The sequence below is a fragment of the Ranitomeya variabilis genome, chromosome 1 (assembly GCF_051348905.1).
Source record: "Ranitomeya variabilis isolate aRanVar5 chromosome 1, aRanVar5.hap1, whole genome shotgun sequence".
NCBI classification, from domain to species: domain Eukaryota; kingdom Metazoa; phylum Chordata; class Amphibia; order Anura; family Dendrobatidae; genus Ranitomeya; species Ranitomeya variabilis.
In genome coordinates this window covers 1,059,949,786-1,059,971,241 of record NC_135232.1, presented here as the reverse complement: position 1 = coordinate 1,059,971,241, position 21,456 = coordinate 1,059,949,786, and positions in this window count along the sequence as shown.

The following is a 21,456-nucleotide window of genomic DNA, read 5'->3' as shown; positions in this document are numbered from 1 at the left end:
TACATCCTGATAATCAGACAAATACTCAGGAACTTCCGAAGGAGTAGAGGAAGCAATAGACACCGGCGGGGAATCAGCATGAATTCCCTGACAGCCCCAACTTGACACAGACATTGCCTTCCAATCCAAGACTGGATTATGAGTCTGTAACCATGGCAAACCCAAAACGACCAAATCATGCATTTTATGCAGAACAAGAAAACGAATCACCTCCCGATGTTCAGGAGTCATGCACATGGTCACCTGTGTCCAAAACTGCGGTTTATTTTCCGCCAATGGCGTAGCATCAATACCTCTAAGAGGAATAGGATTTACCAACGGTTCAAGAACAAAACCACAGCGCTTGGCAAATGACAGATCCATAAGACTCAGGGCAGCACCTGAATCCACAAACGCCATAACAGGGTAAGAAGACAATGAGCAAATTAAAGTTACAGACAAAATAAATTTAGGTTGCAAATTACCAATGGCGACAGGACTAACAACCCTTGTTAGGCGTTTAGAGCATGCTGATATAACATGTGTAGAATCAGCACAGTAAAAACACAACCCATTCTGACATCTATGATTTTTCCGCTCATTTCTAGTCTGAATTCTATCACATTGCATTAAATCAGGTGTTTGTTCAGACAACACCACCAGAGGATTAGCGGTTTTGCGCTCCCGCAAACGCCGGTCAATTTGAATAGCCAGCGCCATGGAATCATTCAGACTTGTAGGAATGGGGAAACCCACCATCACATTCTTAATGGCTTCAGAAAGGCCATTTCTGAAATTTGCGGCCAGAGCACACTCATTCCACTGAGTAAGCACGGACCATTTCCGAAATTTTTGGCAATACACTTCAGCTTCATCCTGGCCCTGAGAAATAGCCAGCAAGGCTTTTTCTGCCTGAACTTCAAGATTGGGTTCCTCGTAAAGCAATCCGAGCGCCAGAAAAAACGCATCAATATTTGCCAATGCCGGATCTCCTGGCGCTAGCGAGAAAGCCCAATCCTGAGGGTCGCCCCGTAAAAAAGAGATAACAATTTTAACTTGCTGAGCTGAATCTCCAGATGAACGGGGTCTCAGAGATAGAAACAATTTACAATTATTCCTGAAATTCCTAAACTTAAATCGGTCTCCAGAAAACAGTTCAGGAATAGGTATTTTAGGTTCAGACATTGTACTACTGGTAACAAAATCTTGTATGCCCTGCACACGAGCAGCAAGCTGGTCTACACTTGTAATCAAGGTCTGGACATTCATGTCTGCAGCAAGCACAAGCCACTCAGAGGTAAAGGGGAGGAAGAGAGGAAAAAAAAAAAAAAAAAACAACTTTCTTATTATCCCACTTCTGCAATGCATTAAACATTCAATGTTGGCCTGGCATACTGTTATGACCCCAATGGCAGAGGGTCTCAGAAATAATTACTAAGTCTGCAAACACAATAAACCAGCTCATAGGGCAGTGGTAACTGAGCTGACCATATATCTAATCCTAGCACCACAAATAGCAGCAGCCGGGGAACGTGCCTACGTTGGTTCTAGACGTCTCGCGCCAGCCGGAGAACTAACTAACCCTAGAAGGGAAAAGAAAGACCTTTCTTGCCTCCAGAGAAAAGACCCCAAAAGTTGGATACAAGCCCCCAACAAATAATAACGGTGAGGTAAGAGGAAAAGACAAACGTAAGAATGAGCTAGGTATTTAGCAAAGAGAGGCCCACTAGCTAATAGCAGAATATAGGAAGATGACTTATATGGTCAGCAAAAACCCTATCAAAATATCCATGCTGGATATTCAAGAACCCCCGAACCGTCTAACGACCCGGGGGGAGAACACCAGCCCCCTAGACCTTCCAGCAAAGTCAGGAATCACATTTAGTACAAGCTGGACAAAAATAAGAGCAAAGCAAATAACCAAAAAACAAAGAAGCAGGACTTAGCTTAATGCTGCACGAACCGGGACCAGCAGACAGGAGCAAACAGAAAGGATCTGATTACAACGATGCCAGGCACTGGACTAAGGATCCAGGAAGTTTATATAGCAACACCCCTGGACTAACGACCCAGGTGAGTGCCAAACTGAGGAAAGACAATCCCAGAGTCATATCACTAGTAACCACAAGAGGGAGCCAAAAAGTCTAATTCACAACAGGTAGTATGTGTTAAATAAAAAAGTTGGCTCTATGCAGTTTTAAATTGGTTAGAGGGGTACACAGGCAGCATTGGTATATTCAGCTGCCGACGATTGCAAGGAGGGACCGCAGACAGACTTACTAGGTCTAAAATAAAAAAGTAGGCTCTATGCAGGTTTAAATTGGTTACAGGGGTACACAGGCAGCATTGGTGTGGTCAGCGGAGGACGATTGCAAGGAGGGACCACAGACAGACTTACTAGACCTAAAATACAAAAGTAGGCTCTATGCAGGTTTAAATTGGTTACAGGGGTACACAGGCAGCATTGGTGTGGTCAGCGGAGGACGATTGCAAGGAGGCACCGCAGACAGACTTCCTAGGCCTAAAATAAAAAAGCAGGCTCTATGCAGTTTAAATTAGGCTACAGGGGAACACAGGCAGCATTGCTGTGTTCAGCGGAGGACGATTGCAAGGAGGGACCGCAGACAGACTTCCTAGGCCTAAAATAAAAAAACAGGCTCTATGCAGTTTAAATTAGGCTACAGGGGCTACACAGGCAGCATTGGTGTGGTCAGCGGAGGACGAATGCACAGAGGGGCAGACACATTTAGTAGGCCCAAAAAAGGAATAGGCAAAATGCAGTTAAAAATAGGTTACAGGATTACACAGGCGGCCTAGCTTTGTTCAGTGGAGGACAACTGTAAGGAGTGTCTGACACAGTTAGTAGGCCTAAATAATAAAGTGAGGTAAATGTCTGGCAAAAAAAAAAACACAAATAAACAGGTGGCATACCTAGGTACAGGGGTGGGCTCCTGTTATGATCTGGTGGCCTAGGAGCAGCATGGACGAGCTCTGGAGTAGGTGGCCTCTATACTGACCGCAGACCCTGAACTTAACACCGCAACTATATGTAGCTGTGGGATGTTCCTGTCACTCCCTCGACACCTCGTCACAGCCGGAGGACTAATTACCCCTAAAGAAAGAAACAGGAAAACTATCTTGCCTCAGAGAAAATCCCCAAAGGAAAGACAGCCCTGTTGTGAATTTGGATTCTGGGCTCCCCCGGTGGCTACTGGTGGAATTGAACTGGTGTTGTCATCTTCTTTGTTCACCTGTTCCCATCAAGATGTGGGAGTCGCTATATAACCTTGCTGCTCTGTTAGTTGCTTGCCGGTCAACAATGTTATCAGAAGCCTCTCTGTGCTTGTTCCTGCTCCTAGACAACTACTAGATAAGTTGGACTCTTGTCCATGTTTGTTTTTGCATTTTGTTCCAGTTCACAGCTGTAGTTTCGTTACTGTGTCTGGAAAGCTCTTGTGAACAGGAATTGCCACTCTGGTGTTATGAGTTAATGCCAGAGTTTTAAAGTAATTTCTGGATGGTGTTTTGATAGGGTTTTCAGCTGACCATGAAAGTGCCCTTTCTGTCTTCTGCTATGTAGTAAGTGGACCTCAAATTTGCTAAACCTATTTTCATACTACGTTTGTTATTTCATCTTGATTCACCGCCAATACATGTGGGGGGCCTCTGTCTCCTTTCGGGGTATTTCTCTAGAGGTGAGCTAGGACTAATATTTCCCTCTGCTAGCATTATTTAGTCCTCCGGCTGGTGCTGGGCATCTAGAATCAACGTAGGCATGCTACCCGGCCACTGCTAGTTGTGTGTTAGGTTTAGTTCATGGTCAGCTCAGTTCCCATCTTCCAAGAGCTAGTTCCTATATATGCTGATGCTATGTTCTCTTGCCATTGAGAACATGACAGTTTGACCGGCCCTCTAAAGGGTTAAAATCCTTGGCTGAGAAAGGAGGGAAATAAGAAGTCTGCTGAGAATTTTTTTTTTTTTTTTCTCCTTCTAATCTTTGAATGGCTCTGTGTCCACCTGTTTGTAATGGATCTTCAGAGTGTAACTGCAGGTTTGAATAATCTCGCCACGAAGGTACAAAATTTGCAAGACTTTGTTTGTCATGCACCTGTATCTGAGCCGAGAATTCCTTTGCCGGAATTTTTCTCGGGGAATAGATCTGGGTTTCAGAATTTTCGAAATAATTGCAAATTATTTTTGTCCCTGAAATTTCGCTCTGCCGGAGACCCTGCACAGCAGGTCAGGATTGTGATTTCCTTGCTCCGGGGCGACCCTCAAGACTGGGCTTTTTCATTGACACCAGGGGATCCTGCGTTGCTCAATGTGGATGCGTTTTTTCTGGCCTTGGGGTTGCTTTATGACGATTTGGAGCTTCAGGCAGAAAAAACTTTGATGTCCCTATCTCAGGGGCAAGATGAAGCGGAAATTTACTGTCAAAGATTCCGTAAATGGTCTGTGCTTACTCAGTGGAATGAGTGCGCCCTGGCGGCGACTTTCAGAGAGGGTCTCTCTGATGCCATTAAGGATGTTATGGTGGGGTTCCCTGTGCCTGCGGGTCTGAATGAGTCCATGACAATGGCTATTCAGATCGATAGGCGTTTGCGGGAGCGCAAACCAGTGCACCATCTGGCGGTGTCCACTGAGAAGTCGCCAGAGAGTATGCAGTGTGATAGAATTCTGTCCCGAAGCGAGCGGCAGAATTTTAGACGGAAAAATGGGTTGTGTTTCTATTGTGGTGATTCTACTCATGTTATATCAGCATGCTCTAAGCGCACTAAAAAGCTTGATAAATCTGTTTCCATTTGCACCTTACCGTCTAAGTTTATTCTATCTGTGACCCTGATTTGCTCTTTGTCATCTATTACCACGGACGCCTATGTCGACTCTGGCGCCGTTTTGAGTCTTATGGATTGGTCCTTTGCCAAACGCTGTGGGTATGATTTAGAGCCTTTGGAGACTCTTATTCCTCTGAAGGGGATTGACTCCACCCCATTGGCTAATAATAAACCACAATATTGGACACAAGTAACTATGCGTATTAATCCGGATCACCAGGAGATTATTCGCTTTCTGGTGCTGCATAATCTACATGATGATTTGGTGCTAGGATTGCCTTGGCTGCAATCTCACAACCCAGTCCTCGACTGGAAAGCTATGTCTGTGTTGAGCTGGGGATGTAAGGGGGCTCATGGGGATGTACCTGTGGTTTCCATTTCATCATCTATTCCCTCTGAAATTCCTGAGTTCCTGTCTGACTATCGTGACGTCTTTGAAGAATCCAAGCTTGGTTCATTACCTCCGCACCGAGAGTGCGATTGTGCCATAGATTTAATCCCGGGTAGTAAATACCCAAAGGGTCGTTTATTTAATCTGTCTGTGCCTGAACATGCTGCTATGCGAGAATATATAAAGGAGTCCTTGGAAAAGGGACATATTCGTCCATCGTCATCTCCCTTAGGAGCCGGTTTTTTCTTTGTGTCAAAAAAAGACGGCTCTTTGAGACCATGTATCGATTATCGGCTTTTGAATAAAATCACTGTAAAATATCAATACCCATTGCCGTTGCTGACTGATTTGTTTGCTCGCATAAAGGGGGCCAAGTGGTTCTCTAAGATTGACCTTCGTGGGGCGTATAATTTGGTGCGAATCAGGCAGGGGGATGAGTGGAAAACCGCATTTAATACGCCCGAGGGCCACTTTGAGTATTTAGTGATGCCTTTTGGTCTTTCAAATGCTCCGTCAGTTTTCCAGTCCTTTATGCATGATATTTTTCGCGATTATTTGGATAAATTTATGATTGTGTATCTGGATGATATTCTGATTTTTTCGGATGACTGGGACTCTCATGTCCAGCAAGTCAGGAGGGTTTTCCAGGTTTTGCGGTCTAATTCTTTGTGTGTGAAGGGTTCTAAGTGTGTTTTTGGGGTACAGAGGATTTCCTTTTTGGGATATATTTTTTCTCCCTCTTCCATTGAAATGGATCCTGTCAAGGTTCAAGCTATTTGTGATTGGACGCAGCCCTCTTCTCTTAAGAGTCTTCAGAAATTTTTGGGCTTTGCTAACTTTTATCGTCGATTTATTGCTGGTTTTTCGGATATTGCTAAGCCATTGACCGATTTGACTAAGAAGGGTGCTGATGTTGCTGATTGGTCCCCTGACGCTGTGGAGGCCTTTCGGGAGCTTAAGCGCCGTTTTTCCTCTGCCCCTGTGTTGCGTCAGCCTGATGTTGCTCTACCTTTTCAGGTTGAGGTCGACGCTTCTGAGATCGGAGCTGGGGCAGTGTTGTCGCAGAAAAGTTCTGACTGCTCCGTGATGAGGCCTTGTGCCTTCTTTTCCCGTAAATTTTCGCCCGCTGAGCGGAATTATGATGTTGGGAATCGGGAGCTTTTGGCCATGAAGTGGGCTTTTGAGGAGTGGCGCCATTGGCTTGAGGGGGCCAGACATCAGGTGGTGGTATTGACTGACCACAAAAACTTGATTTATCTTGAGACCGCCAGGCGCCTGAATCCTAGACAGGCGCGCTGGTCATTATTTTTCTCTCGGTTTAATTTTGTGGTGTCATACCTACCGGGTTCTAAGAATGTTAAGGCGGATGCCCTTTCTAGGAGTTTTGAGCCTGACTCGCCTGGTAACTCTGAGCCCACAGGTATCCTTAAGGATGGAGTGGTAGTGTCAGCCGTTTCTCCAGACCTGCGGCGGGCCTTGCAGGAGTTTCAGGCGGATAGACCGGATCGTTGCCCACCTGATAAACTGTTTGTTCCTGATGATTGGACCAGTAGAGTCATCTCTGAGGTTCATTCTTCTGCGTTGGCAGGTCATCCTGGCATTTTTGGTACCAGGGATTTGGTGGCAAGGTCCTTCTGGTGGCCTTCCCTGTCACGAGATGTGCGAGGCTTTGTGCAGTCTTGTGACGTTTGTGCTCGGGCCAAGCCTTGTTGCTCTCGGGCTAGTGGATTATTGTTGCCCTTGCCTATTCCTAAGAGGCCTTGGACGCACATCTCGATGGATTTTATTTCAGATCTGCCTGTTTCTCAGAAGATGTCTGTCATCTGGGTGGTGTGCGACCGTTTCTCTAAGATGGTCCATTTGGTTCCTCTGCCCAAGTTGCCTTCTTCTTCCGAGTTGGTTCCTCTGTTTTTTCAAAATGTTGTTCGTTTGCATGGTATTCCTGAGAATATCATTTCTGACAGAGGGACCCAATTCGTGTCTAGATTTTGGCGGGCATTCTGTGCTAGGATGGGCATAGATTTATCTTTTTCGTCCGCTTTCCATCCTCAGACGAATGGCCAGACCGAGCGGACTAATCAGACCCTGGAGACATATCTGAGGTGTTTTGTGTCTGCTGACCAGGATGATTGGGTTGCTTTTTTGCCATTGGCGGAGTTCGCTCTTAATAATCGGGCCAGCTCTGCCACTTTGGTGTCCCCGTTTTTCTGTAATTCGGGGTTTCATCCTCGATTTTCCTCTGGTCAGGTGGAAACTTCGGATTGTCCTGGAGTGGATGCTGTGGTGGAGAGATTGCATCAGATCTGGGGGCAGGTGGTGGACAATTTGAGGTTGTCCCAGGAGAAGACTCAGCTTTTTGCCAACCGCCACCGTCGTGTTGGTCCTCGGCTTTGTGTTGGGGATTTGGTGTGGTTGTCTTCTCGTTTTGTCCCTATGAGGGTCTCTTCTCCTAAGTTTAAGCCTCGGTTCATCGGCCCGTATAAGATATTGGAGATTCTTAACCCTGTTTCCTTCCGTTTGGACCTCCCTGCATCCTTTTCTATTCATAACGTTTTTCATCGGTCGTTATTGCGCAGGTATGAGGTACCGGTTGTGCCTTCCGTTGAGCCTCCTGCTCCGGTGTTGGTTGAGGGTGAGTTGGAGTACGTTGTGGAGAAAATCTTAGACTCTCGTGTTTCCAGACGGAGACTCCAGTATCTGGTCAAGTGGAAGGGATACGGCCAGGAGGATAATTCTTGGGTGAATGCATCTGATGTTCATGCCTCTGATCTGGTTCGTGCCTTTCATAGGGCCCATCCTGATCGCCCTGGTGGTTCTGGTGAGGGTTCGGTGCCCCCTCCTTGAGGGGGGGGTACTGTTGTGAATTTGGATTCTGGGCTCCCCCGGTGGCTACTGGTGGAATTGAACTGGTGTTGTCATCTTCTTTGTTCACCTGTTCCCATCAAGATGTGGGAGTCGCTATATAACCTTGCTGCTCTGTTAGTTGCTTGCCGGTCAACAATGTTATCAGAAGCCTCTCTGTGCTTGTTCCTGCTCCTAGACAACTACTAGATAAGTTGGACTCTTGTCCATGTTTGTTTTTGCATTTTGTTCCAGTTCACAGCTGTAGTTTCGTTACTGTGTCTGGAAAGCTCTTGTGAACAGGAATTGCCACTCTGGTGTTATGAGTTAATGCCAGAGTTTTAAAGTAATTTCTGGATGGTGTTTTGATAGGGTTTTCAGCTGACCATGAAAGTGCCCTTTCTGTCTTCTGCTATGTAGTAAGTGGACCTCAAATTTGCTAAACCTATTTTCATACTACGTTTGTTATTTCATCTTGATTCACCGCCAATACATGTGGGGGGCCTCTGTCTCCTTTCGGGGTATTTCTCTAGAGGTGAGCTAGGACTAATATTTCCCTCTGCTAGCATTATTTAGTCCTCCGGCTGGTGCTGGGCATCTAGAATCAACGTAGGCATGCTACCCGGCCACTGCTAGTTGTGTGTTAGGTTTAGTTCATGGTCAGCTCAGTTCCCATCTTCCAAGAGCTAGTTCCTATATATGCTGATGCTATGTTCTCTTGCCATTGAGAACATGACACAGCCCCCCCACAAATATTGACTGTGAGAGGAGAGGGAAATTACAAACGCAGACTGAAAACAGAATTTAGCAAAGGAGGCCACGCTACCTAGAAAGAAAAGACAGGACAGAGTACTGTGCGGTCAGTATTAAAATACTACAAAAATCCACCACAGAGAATACAAAAATCTCCACACCTAACTAAAGGCATGGAGGGTAACTCTGCGACTCCAGAGCTTCCAGCTTGGCTGAATAAATCCTTACACAGACAAAGCTGGACAAGAAAAAACATAGCAATTCACTGAACTATAAAGTTCACCGCATGTGGACTGCAAAAACAAAGCCAGGACTTATCTTTGATGATTTGGACAATCCAGCAGGAGAAACCAAGCAGAGATGTGAATCCTCCAGAAAAACAATGGACAACTGGTACTCACTAAAGGGTGAAGCAAGACTAAATAGCCCCGTCCAAAGTGGAAGCACCTGATGACTGCTGTGAAGGACAAACAGCAGCACTACCACTTATAACCACCGGAGGGAGCCCAAGAGCAGAACCCACAACAGAATTCACAACAGTACCCCCCCCCTTGAGGAGGGGTCACCGAACCCTCACCAGAGCCCCCAGGCCGATCCGGACGAGCCAAATGGAAGGCACAAACCAAATCGTCAGCATGAACATCGGAGGCAACAACCCAAGAATTATCCTCCTGGCCATAACCCTTCCACTTGACAAGATACTGAAGCCTCCATCTTGAAAAACGAGAATCCAAGATCTTCTTCACAACATACTCCAACTCCCCATCAATCAACACCGGGGCAGGAGGATCAACAGAGGGAACCACGGGCACCATATATTTCCGCAACAAAGATCTATGAATAACATTATGGATGGAAAAAGAGGCTGGAAGGGCCAAACGAAAAGACACTGGATTGATAAACTCAGAAATCCTATAAGGACCAACAAACCGAGGCTTGAACTTCGGGGAAGAAACTTTCATAGGAACATGACGAGAAGACAACCAGATGAAATCCCCAACCCGAAGCCGGGACCCCACACGCCGACAACGATTGGCAAAACGCTGAGCCTCCTCCTGAGACAACACCAAATTGTCCACAACATCAGCCCAAATCTGCTGCAACCTGTCAACCACAGAGTCCACCCCAGGACAATCAGAAGACTCAACCTGCCCTGAAGAAAAACGAGGATGAAACCCAGAATTACAAAAGAATGGTGAAACCAAGGTAGCCGAACTAGCTCGATTATTAAGGGCAAACTCGGCCAATGGCAAGAAAGCCACCCAATCATCCTGATCGGCAGACACAAAGCATCTCAAATAAGTTTCCAAAGTCTGGTTAGTTCGCTCGGTTTGGCCGTTTGTCTGAGGATGAAATGTGGAAGAAAAAGACAAATCAATGCCCAGCTTAGCACAAAAGGACCGCCAAAACCTAGAAACAAACTGGGAACCTCTATCGGACACAATATTCTCCGGAATGCCATGCAAACGAACCACATGCTGAAAAAAACAACGGAACCAACTCAGAAGAGGAAGGCAATTTAGGCAAAGGTACCAAATGAACCATCTTAGAAAACCGGTCACAGACCACCCAGATAACAGACATCCTCTGGGAAACAGGAAGATCCTAAATAAAATCCATAGAAATATGCGTCCAAGGCCTCTCAGGGACCGGCAAAGGCAAAAGCAACCCACTGGCGCGGGAGCAGCAAGGTTTGGCCCGCGCACAAGTCCCACAGGACTGCACAAAAGAACGCACATCCCGTGACAAAGAAGGCCACCAAAAGGACCTACTAACCAAATCTCTGGTACCAAAAATCCCAGGATGGCCAGCCAACACAGAACAGTGAACCTCAGAAATCACTTTACTAGTCCATCTGTCAGGAACAAACAGTTTCCTCGCTGGACAGCGATCAGGTTTATCAGCCTGAAACTCCTGAAGAACCCGTCGCAAATCAGGGGAGATGGCAGAAAGAATCACCCCCTCCTTCAGAATACCAACCGGCTCAAGAATCCCAGGGGAATCAGGCAAAAAACTCCTAGAGAGGGCATCAGCCTTAACATTCTTAGAACCCGGAAGATACGAGACAACAAAATCAAAACGGGAGAAAAAACAGGGACCATCAGGCCTGTCTAGGATTCAGCCGTTTGGCAGACTCGAGGTAAATCAGATTCTTATGATCGGTCAAGACCACAATACGGTGCTTGGCCCCCTCAAGCCAATGTCGCCACTCCTCAAATGCCCACTTCATAGCCAACAACTCACGATTGCCGACATCATAATTGCGTTCCGCAGGCGAAAACTTTCGAGAAAAGAAGGCACACGGTTTCATCAAGGAACCATCAGAATTCCTCTGAGACAAAACGGCCCCTGCCCCAATCTCAGAAGCGTCAACCTCAACCTGAAAAGGAAGAGAAACATCCGGCTGACGCAACAAAGGGGCAGAAGTAAATCGGCGCTTAAGCTCCTGAAAGGCAGAAACAGCCTCAGAGGACCAATTAGCTACATCAGCGCCCTTCCTCGTCAAATCGGTCAGGGGTTTAACCACACTGGAGAAGTTGGCAATGAAACGGCGATAAAAATTAGCAAAGCCCAAAAATTTCTGAAGGCTCTTCACGGATGTTGGCTGGATCCAATCATGAATGGCCTGAACCTTAACCGGTTCCATTTCTATAGATGATGGAGAAAAAATGAAGCCCAAAAAAGAAACCTTCTGTACTCCAAAGAGGCACTTAGACCCCTTCACAAACAAGGCATTATCACGAAGGACCTGAAATACCATCCTGACTTGTTTCACATGAGACTCCCAATCATCTGAAAAAATCAAAATATCATCCAAATATACAATCATGAATTTATCAAGATAATTCCGAAAAATATCATGCATGAAGGACTGAAACACAGATGGGGCATTAGAGAGTCCGAATGGCATCACAAGATATTCAAAATGGCCCTCGGGCGTATTAAACGCAGTTTTCCATTCGTCACCCTGCTTAATACAAACAAGATTATATGCCCCTCGAAGGTTAATCTTAGTAAACCAACTAGCCCCCTTAATCCTGGCAAACAAATCAGAAAGCAAAGGCAAAGGGTATTGGAATTTGACCGTGATCTTATTCAAGAGGCGATAAATACAGGGTCTCAAGGAACTATCCTTCTTGGCAACAAAAAAAAAACCTGCTCCCAATGGAGAAGAAGATGGCCGAATATGCCCCTTCTCCAAAGACTCCTTTACATAGCTCCGCATGGCGGCATGTTCAGGCACAGACAGGTTGAAAAGTCGGCCCTTAGGAAACTTAGAGCCTGGAATCAAGTCAATAGCACAATCACAGTCCCTATGCGGTGGAAGGGAACTGGACTTGGGCTCATCAAAAACATCCTGGAAATCTGACAGAAACTCAGGAATTTCAGAAGAGGGGGAGGAGGAAATTGACATCAGAGGAACGTCATCATGAACCCCCTGACAACCCCAACTAGTCACACACATAGATTTCCAATCCAACACCGGATTATGTACCTGTAACCATGGAAACCCCAGCACAATAGCATCATGCAAATTATGCAACACCAGGAAACGACAATCTTCCTGATGGGCTGGCGCCATGCACATGGTTAACTGTGTCCAAAACTGAGGTTTATTTTTAGCCAATGGTGTAGCATCAATACCCCTCAAAGTGATAGGACTCCGCAAAGGCTGTAAGGGAAAACCACAACGTCTGGCAAATTCTAAGTCCATCAAATTTAAAGCGGCGCCTGAATCCACAAATGCCATGACAGAGAATGACGATAATGAGCAGATCAGGGTCACAGATAACAGAAATTTAGGTTGTACAGTACTGATGGTAACGGAATTAGCGATTCTCTTGGCACGCTTAGGGCAATCAGAAATAACATGAGCAGAATCGCCGCAGTAAAAGCACAACCTATTCTGACGTCTGAATCCCTGGCGTTCAGCTCTAGACACAATCCTATCACACTGCATTGGCTCAGGACTCCGCTCGGAAGACAATGCCATAGTGTGCACAACTCTGCGCTCACGCAAGCGCCGATCAATTTGAATGGCCAGAGACATAGAATCACTCAGACCTGCAGGCGTGGGGAAGCCCACCATAACATCTTTAACAGATTCAGAAAGACCCTTTCTGAAAATTGCCGCCAAAGCATCCTCATTCCACTTAGTAAGCACAGACCATTTTCTAAATTTCTGGCAATATGATTCTGCCGCTTCTTGACCCTGACACAGGGCCAACAAGGTTTTCTCAGCATGATCCACAGAATTAGGTTCATCATACAATAACCCAAGCGCCTGAAAAAAGGTGTCTACATTAAGCAAGGCCGGATTCCCAGATTCCAGGGAAAATGCCCAATCCTGCGGGTCACCACGCAAGAGAGAAATGACAATTGCTGGATGGGATCACCAGAGGAACGGGGCTTCAGAGCAAAAAACAGTTTACAGTTATTTTTAAAATTTGGACCTGTCCCCAAAAAACAGATTGGGGGTAGGAATTCTAGGCTCTAAAACAGGAGTCTGCACGATATAATCAGAAATACCCTGTACTCTAGCAGCAAGTTGATCCACCCGAGAAGCAAGTCCCTGAACATCCATGTCAGCGCCTAACTCTTGAGCCACCCAGAGGTGAAGAGGGAAAAAAAACCACAACAGAATACAGAAAAAAAAATGGCTCAGCACTTTCTTTCCCTTCTTTTGAGATGCGGTTAACTCATTGTTGGCCAGTTGTACTGTTATGATCTGGTGGCCTAGGAGCAGCATGGACGAGCTCTGGAGTAGGTGGCCTCTATACTGACCGCAGACCCCGAACTTAACACCGCAACTATATGTAGCCGTGGGATGTTCCTGTCACTCCCTCGACACCTCGTCACAGCCGGAGGACTAATTACCCTTAAAGAAAGAAACAGGAAAACTATCTTGCCTCAGAGAAAATCCCCAAAGGAAAGACAGCCCCCCCACAAATATTGACTGTGAGAGGAGAGGGAAATTACAAACGCAGACTGAAAACAGAATTTAGCAAAGGAGGCCACGCTACCTAGAAAGAAAAGACAGGACAGAGTACTGTGCAGTCAGTATTAAAATACCACAAAAATCCACCACAGAGAATACAAAAATCTCCACACCTAACTAAAGGCATGGAGGGTAACTCTGCGACTCCAGAGCTTCCAGCTTGGCTGAATAAATCCTTACACAGACAAAGCTGGACAAGAAAAAACATAGCAATTCACTGAACTATAAAGTCCACCGCATGTGGACTGCAAAAACAAAGCCAGGACTTATCTTTGATGATTTGGACAATCCAGCAGGAGAAACCAAGCAGAGATGTGAATCCTCCAGAAAAACAATGGACAACTGGCACTCACTAAAGGGTGAAGCCAGACTAAATAGCCCCGTCCAAAGTGGAAGCACCTGATGACTGCTGTGAAGGACAAACAGCAGCACTACCACTTATAACCACCGGAGGGAGCCCAAGAGCAGAACCCACAACAGAATTCACAACAGGCTCCTCTGCTGACTTGCTGACAGTGGTAGTTGGCGCAAAGTATTAACTGGTGTAAATGTAGGGCAGGGCCCCTGAATATTTTTACTATCAACAATCATGTCAACAAATTGGTATTGGCAGTGCCATTGAAGGATTTAACAGCACAGACTAAACAGTGGTGGAGCAGTGAGAGGTAATTTTGCAAGTGGTAGAGCACTGTTTGAGCTGGGGGGGGGAACACTCCCTCGTGGGCAGCGGTACTGGCCTAGGGCCCCTCATGTTACAACGGTGTGTCTGACATTGGGTGTGCACCACCACCGCCAGAGACACTTCATTGTACTATGAGGGACCCTGTGCCAGTACCGTCGCCCAAAAGTGGGCACACCCACCTGTTCAGCCAAACGGCACTCGCACGGGTGCTTGCGCCAAGTGGTGACCACGGCCCCGTGGGGGGGGAGTCATCCCATTTAAGGAGGTGTAAAAAAGGCCTATGGTGGACATACAGCAGCTGCAAATGGAGAAATTGGAGCAGTCAGTTAGACGAGTCCAAAAGCAAGACCTTTTTACAGGAAAGCTAGGTGTCAGCAGGGAAAGGTGGAGCAAAATAATTAGAAATCCATGCTTGATTCATTTTAATGAAGGTTAGATCATCAACATTTTGGGTAGCCAGATGAGTCCTTTTTTCGGTCAGTATTGAACCAGCAGCATTGAATACTCTTTCTGATAGCACACTAGCAGCTGGGCAAGCAAGCTCCTGTAATGCATATTCTGCCAATTCAGGCCAGGTGTCTATTTTAGATGCCCAGTAATCAAAGGGGAATGACGTGTGAGGGAGAACATCGATAAGGGAGGAAAAATAGTTAGTAACCATACTGGACAAATGTTGTCTCCTGTCACTTTTAATTGATGCTGCAGTACCTGTCGTGTCTGCGGTCATTGCGAAATCACTCCACAACCTGGTCATAAAACCCCTCTGTCCAACGCCACTTCTGATTTGTGCCCCTCTAACACCTCTTGCATGTTGCCCCCTGCAGCTCGTGTGAGAACCATCACTGCCGCTGTGTGCTGGGAATGCCTGAACCAAACGGTCTACAAGAGTTGCTTGTTTGGTAGCCAATATTTGCTCAAGGTTCTCATGTGGCATGATATTTTGCAATTTCCCTTTATAGCGTGGATCCAGGAGGCAGGCCAACCAGTAATCGTCATCGGTCATCATTTTGATAATGCGGGGGTCCCTTTTTAGGATACGCAATGCATAATCAGCCATGTGGGCCAATGTTCCAGGTGTCAAATCTATGCTTGTGCTGGGTTGAGGAGCACTTTCTGGCAAATCCACATCACTTGTCTCCCGCAAAAAACCTGTACCTGACCTTGCACCACCAACACTTTCTATTCCCCCCTGAGATGCTTCCTCCTCCCATAAATAATCATCCCCATCTTCCTCCTCCTCCTCTTCGTCTGCAACCTCGTCCCCGAGACTTCCCTGAGCAGACAATGGCTGACTGTCATCAAGGCTTCCCTCCTCCTCGGCTGCAGACGCCTGCTCCTTAAAGTGCGTCAAACTTTGCATCAGCAGACGCATTAGTGGAATGCTTATGATGGCGTCGTCCGCACTGACCAGCCGTGTGCATTCCTCAAAACACTGAAGGACTTGACAGAGGTCTTGGAGCTTCGACCACTGCACAGCAGACAACTCCATGTCTGCCATCCAACTGCCTGCTCGTGTATGTGTATCCTACCACAAATACATGACAGCACACCTCTGTTCGCACAGCCTCTGAAGCATGTGCAGTGTAGAGTTCCACCTTGTTGCAACGTCGATTATTAGGCGGTGCTGGGGAAACTTCAACGATCGCTGATGGTTAAGCATACGGCTGGAGTGTACAGGCGAACAGCGGATGTGAGAGCAAAGTAGTCACACCTTGAGGAGCAGGGCTGGTAACCCCGGATAACTTTTCAGGAAGCACTGCACCACCAGGTTCAAGGTGTGAGCCAGGCAAGGTATGTGTTTCAGTTCTGAAAGGGCTATGGCAGCCATAAAATTCCTCCCATTATCACTGACTACCTTGCCTGCCTCAAGATGTACACTGCCCAGCCATGACTGAGTTTCTTGCTGCAAGAACTCGGCCAGAACTTCCACGGTGTGTCTGTTGTCGCCCAAGCACTTCATTTCCAACACAGCCTGCTGACGCTTACCACTAGCTGTTCCATAATGGGACACCTCATGTGCAACACTGGCAGCTGCGGATGGAGTGGTCGTGCGACTGCGCTCTGTGGATGAGCTTTCGCTTCGGCTGGAAGAGGAGGAGGAGGAGGAGGAGGAGGAGGGGTGGCAAACGCCTACAGCCAACTGTTTCCAAAATTGCCACACTACACTCTTCCTACTATGGAATACCTTTTCAGGCATTGCATGCTGTGTTACTTTCACCGGATGGCCACGCTGTCCTAAAACTGGTTTTGGTTTTGCCAAACTTTTTTGGCCAGAGACGGGCCTGCCAGATGAAAGCAAATGTGATGTAGATGGCTGCTGCCGATCCTCCTCCTCCGCTTCTGAGCTACTGCCAGCGGCACCCTCTTCCCCCAATGGCTGCCAATCTGGGTCAACAACTGGGTCATCTATCACCTCCTCTTCAATCTCATGTTCAGCTATCTCTGTGTTACCGTGTAAGGTGCTATAACATTCGGGAATGGGCACCATCATCTCATCTGGGTCAGTTTCTGGCTCAGTACACTGCGAGGGCAATGTAGTGATGTGAGTCGATGGAACAGCATGACAATCTAGCTGTGGCTGTGCATCAGTGCACTCCATGTCCGAATCATCTTCTAGTGGGCTGTTAACTATTTCCCTTTCTAACCCAGGCACGGTATGTGTAAAGAGCTCCATGGAGTAAACTGTTGTGTCGCCTGACGCATCCTTCACTGTTGTTTTGGGGGAAGGACACAAGAAATCAACTTGTTCCTGACTGGGAGCATCCACCGACGACTGGCTACTTTTCAATTTTGAACTATCCAAAGAGGAGGCGAAAGAGCTAGAGGCAGTCAGCAAGGAAAGCCAAAACTTTTTCCTGCTGCTCCGGCTTTAACAGCGGTTTTCCTACTCCAAGAAAAGGTAGCGTTCGAGGCCTTGTGTAGCCGGATGATGACGCTGGCTCAACAACTCGAGACTTAAGTGCTATTTTGATTTTCCCTACCACCCGATGCTCCACCAGCACCACCACCACCACCATCAGCATTACCAGCCACGACCTCTTCCACCAGCCTTCCTCATTCTTGGGAAAATGTAACCAAACTAACAACCGTTATATGGTACTGAAAAACAAGGTAGAAGGTGTATGTTAACTTGTTGTGAATATAAATCTCCCTTTTTATGTGTGGGTGAGTGCTGAATAAATCAGGCCCACTGTATGACAATATAGTTTCTGTGGCACAAAATGACTGACAGAGATACCGCAGACAGGACTGGCACAGATGCACAGATTTGGCAATATTATTCTCCCTTTATTTTATTTTTTTTATATGGGAGACTAGTGAATAAATCAGGCCCAATGTATGACAGTATAGTTTCTGTGGCTGGAAATGACTGACAGAGATACCACAGACACGACTGGCACAGATGCACAGATTTGGCAATATTATTCTCCCTTTATTTTTATTTTTTTTATATGGGAGACTAGTGAATAAATCAGGCCCAATGTATGACAGTATAGTTTCTGTGGCTGAAAATGACTGACAGAGATACCCCAGACATGACTGGCACAGATGCACAGATTTGGCAATATTATTCTCCCTTTATTTTTTTATTTTTATTTTGGGGGACTAGTGAATAAATCAGGCCCAATGTATGACAGTATAGTTTCTGTGGCACAAAATGACTGACAGAGATACCACAAACACAACTGGCACAGATGCACTGATTGGCAATATTAATCTCCCTTTTTAGGTGTGGGACAGTGCAGAAAAATACAGGCCCACTGTTTTACACTGCACAGTTTCAGGGGCTGAAAGTGGCTGGAAGATATATAAAAAAATAAATAAAAGGGACTGTACTACAATTACTATCTCCCTACAATAATCTCTGAAAAGAATGGCAGGCAGCAATAAAAAGGACTGCTGGACACAAAAAGTGTGGACAAACAAACAAGATAGCTGTGCAGAAAGGAAGTAGCAGCAGGATTTTTGCTTTTAAAAAAGCAGTTGGTTTGCACAGCGGCGTACACACAGCAACGCAGCTATCAGGGAGCCTTCTAGGGCAGCCCAGTAAGCTACAGAGCTGATGAAGAGAAATCTAGCCTCCACTGTCCCTGCAAAGAAAAGGTGGTGTTGGACAGTGGAAATCGCTACAGCACAAGCGGTTTGGGGGTTAATGTACCCTGCCTAACGCTATCCCTGCTTCTGACGAAGCGGCAGCAACCTCTCCCCATGCTCAGATCGGCAGCAGTAAGATGGCGGTCGGCGTACACGCCCCTTTATAGCCCCTGTGACGCCGCAGAAAGCAAGCCAATCACTGTGATGCCCTTGTCTAAGATGGTGGGGACCGAGACCTATGTCATCACGCTGCCCACACTCTGCATCCACCTTCTTTGGCTGAGAAAAGGTGCTGAAAGCGTCATACGAAACGCGACTTTGGCGCAAAGATCGCCGACCGCGTGGCCGACCCCACACTGGGATCGGGTCGGGTTTCACGAAACCTGACTTTGCCAAAAGTCGGCGATTTATGAAAATGACCGATCCGTTTCGCTCAACCCTAGCTGCGGTTATCCTGGTTGCTTGTGTACCTTTTTCTACCACATTTTTTCCTTCCACTCAATTTTCCATTAATATGCTTGGATACAGCACTCTGGATATAGCACTCTGTGAACAGCTAGCTTCTTTAACAATTAACTTTTGTGGCTTACCCTCCTTGTGGAGTGTGTCAATTACTGCCTTCTTGACATCTGTCAAGTCAGCAGTCTTCCCCATGATTGTGGAGCCTACTGAAACAGACCAAGGGACCTTTTTAAATGCTTTGGAAGCCTTTGTTAATTATTCTAATTTACTGAGATAATGACTTTTGGGTTTTCATTGACTGTAAACTAGCGATGAACAAATATACCGTATTTTTCGGATTATAAGACGCACTTTTTTCCTCCAAATTTGGGAGGAAAGTGTGGGTGCGTCTTATAGTACGGATATAGCATGTGGGGAGGGGGGCAGCAGTGAGCGGGATCGCACTGTTATCCCACTTCAGGATGTCCCCGCTGCCCAGAATCAGCTGCTGGGGAAAGCACATGGCCCCGCTGATTAAGTGCAGTGAATATTTATTAGCTGCTCCCCGCCCACCGATCAGCTGAGCGGTGAGCCGGGAGCAGCAAATGAATGCTGCACTTAAGCAGCGACACACATGGCTTCCTCAGCTGCTGACTCCTGCAGCAGCTAGGGAGATTTGTGTGTCCTGGGGAGGAGGCAGCAGCAGGGGCCAGAGGAGAGAGGAGATCGCTGCGTACCTGCCTGCCATGCTTGGACGCCGAGTGTTGTGCACAAACAGGACCTGTGATGATGTCAGAAGTGGGCGGGCTGGAGCATCACATGGCAGCTCAGAGCCCTCCCTCTTCTTGACATCACAGGTCCTTCAGGCTCCCCACTAGAATCTGCAGCTTCCTCATAACCTGTGCTGTGGAGAGGCAACAAGAGGGAGGGCTCTGTGTGCAGTCATGGGATGCTTTTACCTCACCACAGTGTGGCTGGCTGCCACAATTAAGAGGTTAGTCTTTCCAAAACACAATAAAGCACTCTGCCACTCCTGTGGTGAATTATAACTCCCAGCATGTCATAGGATCTGCAGGACATGCTGGGAGTTATAGTTCTCCCATGGGATTTTAAAGCAGCACTCCAGTGTTATTTTGCAGTGCTGGAGTGGTGCTTTCACTATAAGCCCTGTGACCCCATTCTTATACTCACCCTCCAGCATCTTCATATAGTACTGTACAGACACCACACTGGTCCCGCAGCTTCCAACATAATAACATACTATTATATATAATAACACCACATATAATAGTATGTTATTTATGTTATTAAATATTTTACCACATTTTTTTGCTTCAAATATTTTTTTTCCCTATTTTCCACCTCTAAAACCTGGGTGCGCCTTATAGTCCGGTGCGTCCTATAGTCCGAAAAATACGGTACTCGTTACTCGAGATTTCCCTAGCACGCTTGGGTGTCCTCCGAGTATTTTTTAGTGCTTGGAGATTTAGTTTTTATCACCTCAGCTGAATGACTTATAGCTATTAGCCAGGCTAAGTACTTGTGGGGGTTGCCTGGTTGCTAGGGAATCCCCACATGTAATCAAGCAGGCTAATAGGTGTAAATCATTCAGCTGTGGCAAAGAAAACTAAATCTCTGAGCACTAAAAATTACTCGGAGGACACCCGAGCGTGCTCGGGAAATCTTAAGGAACGAGTATATTCGCTCATCACTACTGTAAACCATGATCATCAACATTAACGGAATAAACACTTGAAATATATCACTCTGTTCGTAATGACTATGTAATATAATGTATGAGTTTCACCTTTTGTATTGAAGAATTGAAATAAATTAACTTTTTGATGATATTCTAATTTTGTGAGAAACACCTGTATATAATATATCTATAAATAAAAGAACTGTGCTCGTGGTATGCTGTAAATGTGTTACAATTTTTCACTTGCCAATCTAAGAAAGAACATGCAGCATTTCTAGTTAGTAAATTAACCAAGTGTCTGTTCTCTGTATGCAGCGTGCCCACTGACCAGAATCTTTTCTTGATGTAGAGCAGCCTCTGGTGGTTGGCTAAAAATGTTTTAGTGGAAGATTCATATGAAGAACATTGAGAATACGAATGGTGAAGGAGAAAGACAGTAAGGGTATGTGCACACGATAAGGAAAACGCTGTGGATCCGGGTCTGCAGCAGTTTCCCATGAGTTTACATTACAATGTAAACGTATGGGAAACCAAAAACGCTGTGCATATGCTGCGGAAAAAAACACGCGGAAACGCAGAGGTTTACATTCCGCAGCATGTCACTTCTTTCTGCGGATTCCGCAGCGGTTTTACAGCTGCTCCTATAGAAAACCACAGTTGTAAAACCGCAGTGAAATCCGCAGAAAAACTGTGGTAAATCCGCGGTAAATCCACGATAAATCTGCAGCAAAAATGCAGCGT